This window comes from Equus asinus, chromosome 12 (genome assembly GCF_041296235.1).
Source record: "Equus asinus isolate D_3611 breed Donkey chromosome 12, EquAss-T2T_v2, whole genome shotgun sequence".
In the NCBI taxonomy this organism is placed as follows: Eukaryota; Metazoa; Chordata; class Mammalia; order Perissodactyla; family Equidae; genus Equus; species Equus asinus.
In genome coordinates, this window is record NC_091801.1 from 6,732,372 (window position 1) to 6,749,865 (window position 17,494).

At 41.3% G+C, this 17,494-nt stretch overlaps 1 protein-coding gene across 4 annotated transcripts in view; it reads left to right on the forward strand.

Annotated features, from left to right (window-relative positions):
• PAG1 (phosphoprotein membrane anchor with glycosphingolipid microdomains 1) overlaps window positions 1-17,494 on the forward strand; it is a 136,947-nt gene that overhangs the window by 65,392 nt on the left and 54,061 nt on the right. For all 4 annotated transcript variants that reach the window (XM_070481002.1, XM_070481004.1, XM_070481003.1 and 1 more), the window contains one exon: window positions 14,897-14,991. The gene's annotated coding sequence lies outside the window, so the exon portion shown is untranslated. The remainder of the gene's footprint in view (window positions 1-14,896; window positions 14,992-17,494) is intronic.

Here is a 17,494-nt window from a genome sequence, read left to right on the forward strand (position 1 = left end):
AACCATGGATCTGCTTCTGTCTGTGATGAAGCTCTCTAATAAAGGAAGGAGGCAGTGGACATCAGGGTTGAAGTGGATACTAGACACTTATCGTTGATGGTTGGAGCTGTTGCAGTTCACAGTATCTGATGGAAAAGTCTGAAATTTCTCAGTGTAACTGATTAGAAGAATGAATCTCATCAAAAATAATAACAAGCTGAAAATAGCCACAAATTCAGTATGTGGAAAAGTACTCCTCGGCCATTGTCAGTTGTGTCCGTTAACCATTTATCGTCAGCCCTGACCTACTCTACTCCACCTCTTTGCATGAGAGCCATTTAACAGAATAGCGTCTACGAGAAATTGTGAACAGTTTTTATATTTTCATGACACTGTGTGTGCACTGTTCACCCAGAAAAATCCCATTTTGGATATTCTATGTGCAGGAACTTTGCTGGATACATCGAATGGCTCTACCCTCAAGGAGTGCACAGCATAGAAGGGGGGATGGACGTGTGTAAACAAATAAGTGCAAAATAATGTCAAAATACTCTAGGTGCAGCACCGAGGGGACTCACGAGCTCAGTCAGTTGTGCCTGGGGAGACTGGTGGGGAAGGGGATGTCACAAACAGCTCATAAAGGAGGTGACCCTGGAGATTGGCTAAGACACATTAGTAGTGTTTGGGGAATAGGAGAAAGGAATTTAGATAGAGGGCCAGCATGTTCAAAAGCATGGCCATAGGAAAAATCCTAAAGCCTTTGGATGTGAGCAGGGAAGGCAGTAGGGTGAGTGTGGGAAAGGCAGTGAGGAGATGCTGAGGGCAGCCACTGTGTGAAAGGTGCTCTCTGAACTGCCTAAGAGGTTGGCTTTACCTGCTGTGTTGGTTTCTTGGGGCTGCTGTAACCAAGTACCACAAGCTTGGTGGCCTGGAACAACAAGAAATGCATTGTCCCACAGTTCTGCAGGCCAGATTATTCCAGATCAAGCCATCCTGAGGGCCATGCCCTGTCTGAAACCTGTAAGGGAAGGCTCCTTCCTTGCCTTTGCCAGCTTCTAGAAGTTTCTTGGCTTGTGGCGACATGATTCCAGTCTCGGCGTCCATCTTCACATGTATTCTCCCTCTGATTCTTCACATCGTTTTCCCTCCACGCATGTTTGCCTCTGTGTCCAAATTTCCCCTCTGTATAAGGATGCCATTCATACTGGGTTAGAGCCCACCCTCACGACCTCATCTTAAATTGATTGCCTTTGTAAAGACCCTGTTTCCCACACGAGGTAACATTCTGAGGGACGGGAGGCTAGGACTTCAACATGTATTTTTCAGGGGAGAAAATTCAACCCTTAACACCCACCAAGCATTAGGGTGTTACTGACGCAGTTTAAGTAGGGGAATGGAGTGATTATATTTGTGTTAGAAAGTTACTCCAACAGCTCTGGAGGATGAATACAAAGGAGGCAAGAGTAGTTAGGACCCTATTGGCCTTGTCCAGGCAAGAGGTCTGATGAGTCTCGATGGCTCACCAAGTATATGGGGTGTTACTTTATTCTTCACTCACCAAATTAAAAAAGAAAAAAAAGAAGAAAGCCACAAATCCACAGCAGTGCTGGAAAGCCAGGAAGAAATACCATCAGCAGACAGGGATACTCAAGAATCCCAAAGGCATGCAGAGAAATGAATCTGTTTGGTGGTGAAACCCAACAGAACTGAGAAGTGTGTTGTCTTTTACAGCTGTGTTAATACAGCTTTGGCTTTAGGTCAGTAAGGAGAGACAGAATGCAATGGAAAATGCACATGTGCTGTGACCCATCCATTCCGTGTCTGGGAATCTATCCTATCAATATACTGGCTCATGTACTGAGATGTACATGCGAGAGACATCTTTGTAGCATTGTTTCTAACTGGGAAAAGCCAAAAACAATCTAAATATCCATTGGCATGGAAATGTCTAAATATATTATGGTATATCCATACCACTGAATGCTCTGTAGTGAAAAGGAATGAGATAACTCTTTATATGCTAACAAGGAAAGTTCTCTTAGATCTGGTAAATGAATGTAATGAAACTGCTGAACAATGTCTAGTGTAGGGGTACCATATATGTAACAAAGAAAAAAAATACTTCTAGATTTTTGTCTTTCTAGACCTTTTTTAAGTGTTTGTCCTCAGCTCTAGCAGTGCCAACCCATAGGGAAGGAAATGGGATTGGGGCAATAAGGTGAAAAGAACTTTCATTTTTTATAATATATCTTTCTGTATTCTGTGGACCTTTTCAATGAGCAAGGGTTATAATAAACTGGAAATTTACTATGACAGACTTTTAAGGATTAGAACCCATGAGACTTGGCCAACAGCTGAATGGGATGAGCAGCTGGATGGAAAGGAAAGGATAAAGTGGGGGACAGAATAGAAAGGATGAAATGGGGGACCATGAATTCAAAACGCTCAGAAGCAAAAGGGCAACATTTTAAAGAGGGAGCTATTTTTTTAAATAAAACAAGCAAACAAAAAAAGACAAAGTATGTATCTTACTGTAAAGAGATCTACGGACTTAGTTTGAGAAACAGGAGGATTTATGCATCTTCAGCTACAACCAGCAAAGTCCTTCGGCATGGGAATGGAGAAGCAGCATGAGATGAGAGTCAGTTGTAGGAATTAGTGTTGGCCCCAGAATTGCTTCTGCTGAAGAGCAAACAAGACCACCAATAACTTACCACTAGTGAGCTACAGATTGCAAATCAAATAACACACACCATCAGGGATAGATACATATGTGTGGAATGGAAGGGAAACTCTTTCCCCCTTCTCTTTGTTAACTCATTTGTTCCTCTCATTGTCCCTTCCTTTCTCTCTTCCTTTTCTTATCCATCTTCCTCTTCTGCACACGCCCCTGCATACACACATACACACCCGCCCCAGTGGTACAAATCTGCCAGCCTGAAAACAAAAAGTTAAAAGGAACTAATAGAAGACAACGAAGTCCAAATCAGATAAATGCCTCCAAATAATAATGAGGAAAGAAATTTTCTACTAGAAACATCATGTGAAAATCTCGTGGCCTACTTACCATCAAAAATGTGAATCATGTAGGGGCTGGCCCCATGGCCGAGTGGTTTAGTTCACGCGCTCCGCTGCAGGCGGCCCAGTGTTTCGTTGGTTCGAATCCTGGGCGCGGACATGGCACTGCTCATCAAACCACGCTGAGGCAGCGTCCCGCATACCACAACTAGAAGGACCCACAACGAAGAATATACAACTATGTACTGGGGGGCTTTGGGGAGAAAAAGGAAAAAAAATAAAATCTTAAAAAGAAAAATGTGAATCACGTAATATTAGTGTAGCAGAAAGCCTGAAAAACAAGTGACAGTAGTATTTCCAACAGCAGCTTTTATTTGCCTAGTGTTTTACTGCTTATGCACAAAAACGCTGTCATATGCATTATTTCCTTTGAGCCTCACATCAAGCCTGTGAAGAAGGCAATGTTTCCATCTCTTTAGGGAACGGGACATTGAGTCCCAGAAATGGGCAAAGGATGTAGAGTCGGGTCTCAGGGCCATGTCTGCTGACACCTCAGCTGTCTTGTATTCTACGACACTCTGGTGCCTGCCTGGCCTTAGCAGAATTTCCTTGGTGCCACACTGATTTGCCTGTCAGGCTAGACCTGTCAGATTTTATTCTTCAAAAACTTGTTGTCAGCTGTCCTAACTTGGAAGAATCACACCCATTACCAAAGGATGTTAATCCATGTTATTTATTGAGTGGAGCGGTCATTTGAACAACAACAATAAAAATCTTCATAAATAAAGGTGATAGATTGTGCCCTTTTTGGAGAGGGCACCAACAATAGTTTACAAAATAAAAATGCAGAATTTAACTTCAGAAATAATAAGTATTTCAGCATTCGTCGTGCTCAATATATGGAATACTGTCATAAGCTGTGAGCGATGGAGGAAGGACCATAGAAATGGGGTTCTGATCCTAGCCAGGCTCCGGGGTATTTCCTGGTACCAGGGCCACAGATATTGGCTATACTTGTTCACAGGAAGAAGTAGCTTTTAATTATTTCACTAATTCATCGTGTGCAAACCCTAGCTTCTCCATCTGAAGGAAGAAAGCAGAGAAATTGTTACTAAATATACTGCCTGTGAGTGGTAGAAGTGAAGTAAGGAAGTCAGTCACTGACAGATATTCACTTTCTAGAAGTTTCCAGACATAACATTACACAGCTGCAACCTTCCCCCTAAAGTCATCAAAAAGCTCAACTGTACACGTGGGAGTGAGGATGTAAATTAGCACCTAAGATAAATTGAGAGCCACAACAGCCCCCCAAGAGTCTCTGGCTCCTCCAAGGACCGTGCTCCTGGGCTGAGACCCCCTCTCCCCTGCAGCCTCCGATTCGACCACATGAGCACCTGGTGAGTGGCGGAGCGAGTCTCTAGTCGCTCGTTCTATCAGGGCTGAGGTTAGTTTGGCTACAGCACACCTTTCTTATGTTTCCCTCTATGGTGGTTTTGTATGGATTTTCTCACCTCTACTACGTCTTAACTACAGGATAGTTACCATGGCAACACCTGTTGATGACAGACCAAAAAAGATGTAATTCTGCAGTGATGAAGCTGCTCCTGTTTTTCTTGCTTCCCGCTCTCCCAGTTAGGTTCACGGATGTTTTGTGTCATCTTCATTTCTCTGTTAGGGCAGATTGACATGGAAACTGCACTCAGCTGTTTCCATTTTATATGCTAAGATGCCACCGTATTACCTCCTGCAGCATTTGTTTGGTGATTTTTACCAACTATAATAGAGATCGTGTCTTTGTCCAAGGGAGTTCCAAATCTTTAAAGCCTGTTTTTCTCTCTTATTTCCTTCTCTTTCTGTTTCCTGTCTTACTCAGTCGATCAGATGGGCTCATGTTCCTTCTTTGACCAGACAGCCAGACAAAGGACCACAGTAGTAGAGCTCACATTTCACATCTCACTCAAAATGCCATTAGTATGGAAATCTAAACAACTAGGAAAATAAAACCTGAGTTATACATAATGCCGTTTAGTTCTACGGTCAGGTTAAAGGAAATGCACCGTAGGTGTTAAATAAATGGAAGAGACCTTAAAAAAATAACAGTGTGCTAAAGAACATTCATGTACCGTCACTTGCTGATATCTCCTTATGGAAACTTAGCGATATCATAAATAATCTGTATTTAAAGAAGCATTTTGATATGCCTGCTCTGGATGTGACATTGCAGGAGAATCTTCGGGTAAGATTAAAAAAAAAAAGAAAATGGTACCAGCCTTGAGGCCAAATCATCTGATTAGGGAAAACACACACCGGTAGCATCTGTGAAACATGGTGAAGCCACTGCCACAGAGCGGAAGGTAATGAAAAGTGGCCTGGGTTATGTTCGTGGCTCAAACCCAGAAGGGTGTGATCACAGCTGGGGATCGGTTTCCTTATTGCTAAAATTAGTTGAGCTAAAAAATTGTGTATTTTGCTTTTAACTCTAAAATTATATTAACCCAACTCTGAAATATGCACAAGTGCTAAACAGCAGAACAGGGGACGGGGAAGCAGAGTGGACTTTTAAGCATGAATTTTGAGTGACCTTTCAAAGTCAAAGAAAAGCATGAATTAACCAAGCAGAGGAGTCAAAGAAAATAAATTAAATGTTCTATCATATCAATCTAAGTGTAATATGTCCCAATAAAGTAAAGAAATGCCTTAGAAATTTTGGTCAGTCCAAATTCTTAAGGCATCCTTTCAAGACTTGCCTCTCAATTAAAGAAAACTATTGAAAGTTTTCTCTTTAACTCTGCTTCATGTTGTTTTGGTTATTAGTCCCTCGATCTATTACAGAAACCAATGTTTAAAAATACAAATTCCCCCTTTGAAGTTGTGTCCTGAGTTATGTGAACTTCTATGTTATTTCAGCATTCACATGAATTTATAAAATTAAGAGATAACTTCAGAATAGTGGCTGGGCTGATGTGTAAGACTTCTTGATAAGAGAAATGTAAAGTAATGAGCTTACCTTGCTCCCCCTCATCTCTGTGCCTTGAAGTCAAGACTAATGTTAGAGAACTTGACCATTTTTTCATGTGCTGGCTCTGTGTTAGTTTCCGGGGGTTGTCATGATAAAATGCTACAGACTAAGTGGTTTCAACATCAGAAATTTATCACCTCACAGTTCTGAAGGCCAGAAGTCTGAGATCAAGATGTCAGCAGGGCCTTTCTCCTTCTTAAGGTGTTCCAGCCCTCTCTCCTGGCTGCTGGTACATCCTTGGGTTGTGGCAGCGTTACTCCAGTGTTCATGTGGCGTCCTCCCTGTGTGAGTCTCTGGGTCCAAATTTCCCATTTTCATAAGGACACCAATCATATTAGATCAGGGGCCCATCCTACTGCAGTATGACTTCACTTCAACTAATTATATCTGTGATGACCCCATTTCCAAATAAGGTCGCATTGTGAGGTCCCAGGGCTTAGGATTTCAACATATGAATTTGTGGGGGGGGACACAATTCAACCCGTAACAGGCTCAGAAAGGTAGCACACTGGCGTGCAAACACACACATGCCAAGTACAGTATTCTAAATGTGGCCACCCTGCAGAGATGTCGCTTGGTAGACTGGGGTCCATCCTGCTCCCTTCCCTTCTGCTGAACACACCGTGTCTTACGAATCATGAAAGAGCTAACATCTGCCAAGCACTGGCCGTTGGGAGGCTCCTGCCAGTGTGCTCATGCATCCATTAATTTGTGTGTTATTTCCATTCAAACGAATCTCCTTGACGTTCTCTGGGATACTGAGCATGACATCTCACTAAGTGTCCCAGAATTTCTGTAAAGTTCAACTTAGTCATCTAGTAGTTATTTTCCATCAGAGAAATAATTGAAATGTCATACGTATGATAGCATCTCATAAAACTAGCCCCAGGTCGTAAGAGAATGGCCATGTGGGTATGATGTCAATGGCACAGTTCTGGTGTGGCATCTGCAGATAGTGGTGAAAGTTTAAGATTGAAGCAGTCAAGTGTGTGTGTGTGTTACTCCATATATATAAAATATGTATTCTCTCTTATACACGCTAATAGAGAGAGAGGTGGACATAGATCTATAGTCTGGAATACATATACTTATATATACATATAGAGAAAGAATGGGGACACTAGAAAATTACTTTGTCTCATATGGTCCATCTACAAAATACCAACCTACCCCACCCTCCCCACCACACCCCTACACACCCCTCTGAAACTCAGACACTTTACAGACAGCAATCTTTCAGCAATGTGGAAAGCTGCCAGGAAAATAATCAGATCTTAAGTGCATCTCCTCCTCTGACCCCACAGGCAGAGCCATGGCCTCAGGTCAGCACACACAGCACAGCCAGGTCTGTAGAACCTTAAGAACAGAAGGGAGGGCCTTTTCTATCCTGAAGTTACTCTGTGGCTGGGACTCATAACAGTAAATAAGTTTCTATAAATTTTTGAATCTCAAAGGCGTATGTGGGCAAACTTCAAGTTACTGTCTGACCCCACACTTTCCTCCACTTTCTGGGCAAGGGGAGGTCTTCCTTGCAAAGCCCCCACCCCACACTTATACACCATTCACACAACTTCTGGAAAAACTCAGCGATCAGCAGCCCTCCAACTCCACCAACCCTTGGGTGGTCCCAGGACTAGATAAAACAGAAGCTGTTCCTCATCAGGAAGTGTCTGAAGGCTGATCTGAGGCTCTGTGATGGAGAAGGCAGCGTGCCACGTGGCTCTCCAGTTAGGTACCCATTAGGAGGCGAAGATAAGCCAAAGCTACAGACTCTGTAAATGGCAGCCTGAGTCCGAGTCCAAAAGACAGCTTCCCAGATGCACAGTGAGGAAAGGACTGGAGTAATATTTACTTTTTGTTCTTTGTAGCGAGGAAATAGCATTGAACAGTAAATCAGGAAATGAATGAATGAATGAATGACCCCCTTGATTGCCCTGGTTATTGTTCCATGTTTATTTACGTTGCCTAAAGAAGGGTTTTTAAAATATTTTACTGCCAATTCATAAACTAGTGCTTAGAGGAGTCTATTTCTCTATTTTCTGTTTGCTAAAGCAACATTTTTATTCTGAAGCTAATTTTTTTAATGTCACTGTTTTTGCTACCTTGCTTTATGTTCCAATGTCTGAGAAGCATGCAACTTTCCTTAAATACATTGAATTTGCATATTGTAAGCTATTCTATTTTTTGCCAACAAGAAAGGGTGTTTTTCCTGTTGAGTGCTTTGGTCATTTTGATTTTTTCTCTGTTAATACTGAAACTGCAAAGAATTCATGTTCAAGCCTCACACAGGAAGCATGCTTACGGATAAGGCTTATAGGAAATCGTGTCATTTTAAGCCTCTTTACAGGTAACAATACTACAAAAAGAAGGGTTTGCTAATAAAATGTCATTTGTAAATAATTTGATATATGTAATATAATTATGTCTATGCTTTCTTGGGTTCTGTATATTGTAGATGGTATAAAGATACATGTTCAAGGATTTTTATCATTGGCTCCCTAGAATTCGAGAGAAATATGTTCTTGGAACGGGGATTATTTTCATTAAACTGCACCATCAAAGAGGATTTTCAGAAAGAATTATTTTTCCAGTGTCATAATCTTTTTGAGGCGTAAAAAAATTTCGATTTTTTTTTTTTGGCCTTCATCTTATCTTCATCATGGCCTCTCTTTGGCTCCTCTGTGAACTCTCCTTTCTTGCCTCTTCCATTTTTCTGTTCTCCATAAGGAGAATAAAACCCCAGAAAACACTCTTTTCTTGATGGACTGTTGCTTTGCGTACATCAAGGACTGCAGCTGTTAGAGTGTGTGAAAAATGAAGCAGGAGACATCAGATGGCATGAAGACTAGAACTGTTAGCTCAGTAAATACCAGGACGGCTGACCGTGGGAGCTAAAGCAGCTGGGGGGAGGAAGACAGGAGAGGCACAGCGGGGAGAACCAGCGGCCAGCAGGCACGAGGCAGCTTAGCAAGGGGAGAAGTGCAGCCCGAGTGAACAAGACTGCCAGGAGGAGGGCAGAGGGTGCACTGTGAGTCCTGTTAATCCACCATGGCACAGACGTCATAGCCCATACGCATTGTCTTTAGCTATGCCTTTAATTGCCGTACCATCGAGCATATCTAGTATTATTTTCTTGCATGATTACTGTGAAGGACTGAATATTGAAATTTTAATGGAGGGAAATGTCTGTCCTTTGAGCTTGATCTTTATTATATTGACAATTTATTAAACCCATTGTAGAATTCAGATGGATTAATAAGAAATAGTATGCATTCGTTTATAGATATGTTTGGGTTTTGTTTTTTTTTTTTAACCAAAGGGTATCAAATTGCTAACATTTATCATTTGGACAAATGGGGGGGTGTGTATAATTAGCAGAATTAGTAACTGGGTTGGTAAGTATATCCAGAGGGAACTGATTAATAAATTGCTCTCTTCCTGGAGAAAGGCTTCTGGTATTGGAAGCTAACCCTGTCCTAGTCAACATTAGGCCTCGCTTGGGTACAAGTGTATAAATGCATGGCCTGAAGCTGGGAGAGATGCTAATGTAATAACCAGAGAGAAAGAGAAATCAAGAACATCTTGACATTTAATGCAATGACCCAAATCTAAGAGGCAGAAATGGCACAGGGATGATGTAAGCACCTCACCACCATCACTACCACCAATTAAATTGCAAATGGGCAGTAGGCAGAGATGTGGTTAGCAGCAGCACATATGAAAGACATTTAGACTTTGTTTTAGTCAAGTATAAGATTCGTACATGCCAAGAGTGTAATGTAGCTGGTGAAAAATCTTCTGTGATCTTAGGCTTTCCAAATAAAAGTATAGAATCTAGACTGACACGCGTACGGGTCCTGGCCTACTCTTCACTGATGAAGTGCTGCTTCCTCTGGAGACTTGCCTTTGAGCTTAACCATTTTGAAGAGAACAACCAACAAATGAGAGCATTAGCCTCCAGCTGGTCTCCTCCTGCCTCCCCGCTCTCCTCCCCTCTTGCTCCCCTTGCATGCATCATCTTGCCCTCCCCAAATCTGAATTTGTTCTGACTAAAGCAGGAAATGCTTAAGATTTTTAGACCTCCCCACAGTCCAGTGGAGCATATCACTAATCGTGTTCTGTTTGTGCCTTGCCCACAGTAGAGTCTTGCTCAATGCTGGCTGTCTGGTTTGTTGAATTTTAATCTCCACCATGCTGAGAATGGTGCTGCCCCAGTGCTGACCACTGGGATGACCGTTGCATTCCAAGTGGCCTTTATCGCCATCCAGATGTAGGATCTGTTATCCCAGGAATGATTTCCAGGTTCCCACGATACTTACTCCCTGACCTTCCAAGTTTCAGCTCTTTCTCTTCCTGTGTATGTAAGCATCTGGGACTCAGTACCTACTTTGAGTACCGTGACCTGTCTTCGTCTTGCCAGGAGGTCTTCTCAAGAATCATGTCTCTTACCCTGAGTCACTGCACAGTGGCTAGATTCTGTAGCTGTGATCAGACCTCCATGATGGTAATGGACCACCTTCCTGACTTCACCAGCCTATTGCTCTCTGCCGATAGCTTTGCCTCCCTGTGATAGCTGGGCCCCAAGAATTCCCCTACCACCGTCATCAAAGCCCAGGTAAGGATTGTTTCCTCAATCAGATCAAGGTTACCTCGTCTATTGGATGTCATGCCTGGTTCCTAGGTTGGGCTTTGTAGCTGGATCAGGCTCTCAGCCTGCTCTGTTCTTGTGAGCAGGCCTGGCTAGCTCCCAGCTCCCTTCTCCGTACAGCCTCTGTGCTCTGTTGGAGTTACGGTAGGTAGGACTCAAAACTATAGTCTTTGAAATGGAGAAGGGAAGGCTCAAGGAGAGGGGAAGAGGGACTTCTTTAAATAGGTGTCTTCAAGTATTTGAAAGGTCGCCATGTAGGGAAACTACTGGACTTGTTCTGTGTAGCCAGAGAAATTAGAACCAGGACTCAAATTAGGTTGAAGCCACTGAGCTACTGGGATGCAGAAGAGCATTCCTTACCGCTAGTTCAAACCTAACAGCACTTCCTGGAGATAGAAGGGGATTCCTTCTGGAAGCCCTTCATTATGGAAGGGACTCCAGCATCGGCTGGATTAGCAGGTCTAAGTTTTGTTTATTGGTTTGTTTCTGTTATTGCACGAATAAAGGGTTGTGTTTACTTGGATGGCATTTGGCTGTGGTGATATGCCAATCGTGAGCGACCTGCAGTCCTATTCCTTTCTCTGTCTTCAGGGACACAGGCGAGTGAGAGTGGCTTTATTATAGCAATATCCTTGAGTCTACTCTGACATGTTCAAATTAATCCACTCAGTCAGTGAATATTGAGTGATTCATTCAGTGCTCAGTGCTTCTAACTGTTACGTTTAACCAAGTTCTTTTGACATTGCACTTATCAACTGGGTGTTCCAGACATTGTCGAAAGGGTTCAAGTATCCGCTGGGGTTGATTTATAGATTGCCTTTAAATTTCTTTTTATATTTGAGAATCAGTGGTTGAGCATCATGATTCTAGTCTCATATTGAGTAGATATCTTGCCTCTAGGTATGGTTTTTAAAACTCAAACGTGAGTCATGAGGATGAAAGGGAACCTGAAGGAACATTTGGTCCATGAAGAATTTTACTCAGGTTGTCTCTGTCAGAATGTGATAGTTGGCAGTGGAACCAGGCAATCCTGTTTCAGTGCAATGACCCCAGGGATTCCAACTAGAATTATACTTTGAGTTGCCATCTTTCTTTCAGATTGAGCTGGAAAATGACTGACATTATATTGTCCACATTCCTTGGAATATTTTTTTTTTTTGGTAACACCTTTATGAGATAGAATTCAGCTACCATACAATTCATGCATTTAAAGTGTGCGATTTAATAGTTTGTAGTATATTCACAGTTGTGCAACCATCACCACAATCAATTTTAGAACATTTTCATCACCTCAAAAAGGAACCTCACACCCCTTAGCTATCATCCCCTAGCCCTAAACAACCTATATATTTGCCCATTTTGGACATTCATGGAAATGGAATCATAATATGTGGAGATTTTTTGTGACTAGCTTCTTTCACTTGGCATGTTTTCAAGGTTCATCCATATTGTAACATGTGTCAGTGCTTCATTCCATTTTATGGCTAAAAAAATGTGTTTTTAGATGGATATCTCATATTTTGTTTATCCATTCACCAGTCGATGGACAGTTGTATTGTTTCCACTTTGGGGCTACTGTGAATAATGCTGCTATGAACATTCATGTACCAGTTTTTGTGTGGACATATGTTTTCATTTCTCTTGGTGTATCTAGGAGTGGAATTACTGGGTCATGTGGTAACTCTGTATTTAACTTTTTGAGGAACAACCAGGGTTTTTTTCAAAGTGGCTGTACCATTTTTACATTCTCGTCAGCAGAGTGTGTGTTCCGATTTCTCCACATCCTTGCCAACACTTGTTACTATCTTAGACTTCTTGATTATAGCCATCCTTGTGAGTGTGAAGTGGTATCTCATTGTGGTTTTGAGTTGCGTTTCCTTGACGACTAATGATATTCAGCATCTTTTCATGTGCTTATTGGCCATTGCTTATTTATTTGGAGAAATGTCTATTCAGATCCTTTGTCTGTTTTTGATTGAGTTGTCTTTTTATTATTGAGTTATGAGTTCTTTATATATTCTATATTAAAGTCCTTTATCAGATATGATTTGCATATATTTTTTCTCATTCTTTGAATTGTCTTTCCCTTTCTTGATAGGCTCCTTTAAAGCGTACAGGTTTTTAATTTTGATGAAGTCCAATTTATCTGTTTTTTCTTTCATTGCTTGTGCTTTTGGTGTTATATCTAAAACTTCACTGCCAAAATCTGAGCTCATGAAGATTTACCCCTATTTTTTCTCCTAAGAGTTTTGTAGCTTTAGCTCTTAAACTTAGGTATTTGATGCATTTTGAGTTAGCTTTTTTACATGGCCTGAGATGAGGATCCAACTTCTTCCTTTTGCATTTGGCTATCCAGTTGTCTCAGAACGTTTTGTTGAAAAGATGATTCTTTCCCCATTAAATAGTCTTGGCATCTTTGTCAAGAATCAGTTGACCATAGATATATGGGTTTACTTCTGGATGCTAAATTCTATTCCATTGATCTATATGTCTGTCCTATGTAAGTACCACATTACCTTGTTTCCTTGGAATATTTTTAACTCATGGAATGCATCTTCTGAAAATACAAAATTATGTGCCACTCTTATGTTATTAAATTAACTATCAAGTCATGTGTTCACTTTTTAAATCAGACTCTTTACTCCTATCTAGTAATATGTGAAGTATATGCAAACATATTATTTCTAAAATACAGATTAATAAGATTTGGCATTTTAAGAAAAATGTTTATTCTTTTCAGTTTAACTTTTTACTGTAGCAGTTCGATTTAGATAATCAATCTTGCTCATATTTCTAATGAGTTCAAGAGAGTTCCCTGGGATTGAGCATGACTGCACGAGGAAGTAGAGAGGTTTGCAGTTGGCATCCACATCTAAACAGATCTGTATGGCAGGGGTTCAGGAGGAGGTTTGGTTCGGAATCTAATGAAAGATTGAAAGATGGCTTGGGAAAGGCTCTTGTGTGTCAAGCCCTTCACCCAGTGAAGGCCTGGCCTCTTAGTTTGCATGATTGACAGTGGAAAGACCTGGAGTCGGGTGGGAGGAAGACAGCCGGTGATTGTGTGTCTCGTTCTAATCTTTTTAGATGTATTAAAAAAAGAAAATAATAATGTAGCTGAATGCAGTGGCAAACAAAAGGCAGCCATTTCTCCCTTGGTAACTGTCAGGAAAACAATAGATGTACCTAAAGATAATATGAATAATCTGCTGACTCTGCTGTGAAAGCAAGCAACACTCAGTCTAAGGTGATGATCTGTGGTCCTGATAAAAGAACATCACTAGGTGCAAATCTAGAAGGCTCACGTTCTACTCAGTGTGTTATATTGCAAATCAGGAATTGTACCTCCGTCTGTTAAAATAATTGAGAAGTTCTGAATCTTAGGCAACAGCCAAGATATTCTCCTTAGAGTATAAACACATTCATTCATTCATTCCATCCCCCTCCCCTCCCCTCCTCCCTCTCACACTGCACCTATCATGCTGTCTTATGTAAAACAGAGGTTCAATACAGGAGATATTTATTAGAGGATGCAAAGAGAAAGGGAGAGGAAAGGAGGATGGAGGAAAGGCTGGGCACCAAAATAGAGCAAAGCCAGAGATGGGATGGGACTGAGGAGCGCCGCCGAATCAGGAGGGCAATCGAGGGAGGTCATCCCTGTCCTCTCCTCCGTTTCTGTATGTCTTCCCCCTTTCCACAGTGGAATGGATGAAGACTCGGATCAGGGGATCTGCGTGTCATTTGGGTCACACACTATTCGTGCTGTACCAAGAATCTCCTTTTATTAAGACATTTTCACAGTTAAGTCCCAGCTTACTATACCTAAAAGCATAAATACTCGCTTCATAGAAATCACTTGTTTTATCTCAAATTCAGATAACCGTTATTTGATTGCTAATATTACAACACATAGATTTATTTGTCATAAAACTAGGAAAACTATGGAAAGAGCAAGTAAATTGATGTGTTTACTCAAATTGTGTATTTAAATAAATTTTTTTCAATTGTGTATTTAATTAGACATTGACGTGGTTGTTATTTTGGAGAAAATTTTTCATCTATTCACTACTGTTTGAAGTTTTTCCTCTACTTTGCAGCTGCTTTGTTCAGGACGGAATATAAAGCTCAGTGTTTGGCATAAATTTGCTAGCATTTCCACAGTGAACTCCACAAGTATCTTTACAGTCTATATCCATCTGCCTTTTTTTTCTAACTTTCTTTCTCTTTGGTTATAGGCCAAGAAAGAAGAGAGAACTCTCAGCAAACAACATTTCAAAGGGAGTACATTGCCAGAATTTTGAATATTTATTTCGACAGACATTTCTCCAAGGTAAATATTACCGTTGTACCAATAAGGGGGCACATCCTTAGAATCTGCAGACTGCAGTGGTACTGCCCAAAGGCCTAATTGTGTAGTCTAATACAGACCCAGAGTGATATGAGAGAAAAGAGAGGGAGAGAGAGAAGAGGGCAGAGCTGTTTGAATATCCTGCAGTCTCTTCTAAATGTGTTACCGGGAGAATGCCATCAGAATCTGGAGCTCATTGAGCTGTACTAAAAATGTGTGGGAAAAAGCAAGGAAAGGGGAAGCCATATTTTTTCTCTGCTTGTTGCTCTCTCAGATATTCATGAAATCAAAAGGCAGTGTGGTGTGATTCCAAAAATAGCATTTCTTCTTCTAAGAGGAAGGCGTTGGGTAATTCCTTTTAAAGGTTAAAATAGAAGATATGCTGTATTCATGTCACCAGGAAAAAAAAAACTCTGAGTCATAGTATTTTAGACCAACTAAGATTTACAAATATGGAAGATTTTCAAGAAATCCGTGTTCTTCTTTTATGAAAGCACCTATTAAGTAAGCTTTCATTGGTTGGTGACAAATCCTTCATGGAGTTATTCTTTCAGAAGATTATATCCTTAGTGCCTCTGTTAGGAGGAGGTGAGGAGGTGTGTGTTTGTGAGAGAGAGAGAGTGAATATGAGAGAGAGAGAGAGAATGAATGAATATGAGAGAGAGAATGAATAAGAGAGAGAAAGAGACCCCAAAGGGAAGTCTGTCCGCATTATACTGTATGTTTCAGAGAAGTAACTCCAGGCACTTTTGTTATGAATCATGAGCATAGTGGGAATAAAGGCTTAACAGAAGCAGCTGAATTCACAGTCAGCTTCAGCATTCATGAATTAGCTGCCAATATTTTAACACAAATTGCTGTGTCATGAAGTTCCCCTGTTGCTGCTCAGTCTGTAGCTAAAAGCTGTTTTTGCTAAGCCCTAAAATTATGTCTGATGAAACGCCTCCTTCCTTCCTGATAAAGATATTCGTGTACACTTACACACGGAAATGCAAAAATATACTATCCAATTTAGAAGAAAGTAAGCTTGCCAACTTTCTCTGCTTAGCAGTTACAATGTAGCTGACATGACTTAACTTGCTAGCATGCGATTTCAGATTGGCGACGGGAGGGTAGTGTTTTCCTCATCAGTCCTCATTCTGGCCCTTCTCTGAAGGGGTTGGGGGGGAGCTTTACATTAGAGGAGAATTTTGTGATACTATTCATTCTCTGTCCTGACAGAGAAGACATTGTTTGTTCACTGTAATAGGCTTGGCAGGAATCTGTGCTGTGCATACAGAATGGGAAAATAGCAGAGCAGTGGGGAATCTCGAAATCCTAAGCAATACATCAGCCAAGAGATTTTTTTAGAAATATTTTTTAATAGCTTCTCATTACTGTGGCTGCAAGTCATAATTTGGGGAAATAGTTTTCCTTGAAGCGATAGTTTCCTTCACATTGCGTCATGCATGTATTACATGAAAAAAGTCTTTGAGATAGCAGTGTGCCTAGCTAAAATACTGCAGTAATAAGAATTAAATAGTGAAAGTTCAGAAGTGCTTTATAAACCACGAGAGCTGCTTTTGAGATCCCTCCCTGTGCGTTAGATTCACGTGTCTGTATAAATGAAAAATAACCTCTGCACGGCATCTGGTGGTTCACAGAAGCCAGTGTGAGCTGCCTAAGATAACAGAAGAAAGATATTAAATGACGTGTCTGGAGGTAAGAGGTACAGTGCTAGGGACAGCGTGAGAGGGCACCACGCCCAAAATGCTCAGAACTTTAAAGGCAGCCACTGTAAAAGCAAAGACTCGAAGCAGTTTGCAAACTCTGTGTTGGAAACTGAACTGGCAGAAATGTAAACCGTGACCAAGGCTCAGTGTTCCTGCTCCTTAAGTCTCTGAGACCCCCCTTCCCCTCCCCAAGCACAGGAACTGCAAGATCCGATGGTCCCTGATAGCCTGGTGTCCGGGGAAACCGTGTGTGTGCGTGTGTGTTTCTTCCTAGAGCAGAAAAAAATGTCGCCAGGCTGCAGGCTGCTGTGTTCACAGACAGAGCACGTGAGCCAGGGACCAGGGGAGTCCCGAGAGCAGGTGGTGGGGCCGTTCCCGGCCAAGTTCAAGGGCCCCTCGTCCTTATGCTCAGAGAGAGATTTATCATATTGCCCAGTCTTGGCTTGTATTTGTAAGAGGAACTCTCTGCGTATTTTTACAAGAAGTATATCATGTAAATTATGAGATTTCTAAAATTACAGTTGTGATGTCATCAGTATGCAGTTGGTCATTAGATTATTGCAGACCCTTCTCAGCTTTTTATGTAACCCATATAAGGATTGTTAGTCTTATGCACCTAAAGCAGATCTTTTACTCCACCGCGTGTGACGTCATTCGTGTACATCATCTGCTTTGTTGTTTTTAAATTTCTCAGTCTTTTAAAATGTACTTGACCATCTATAAAGATATGTGTTTGTTAACCTTTTAAAAATGTGTAAGATATATTTATACGG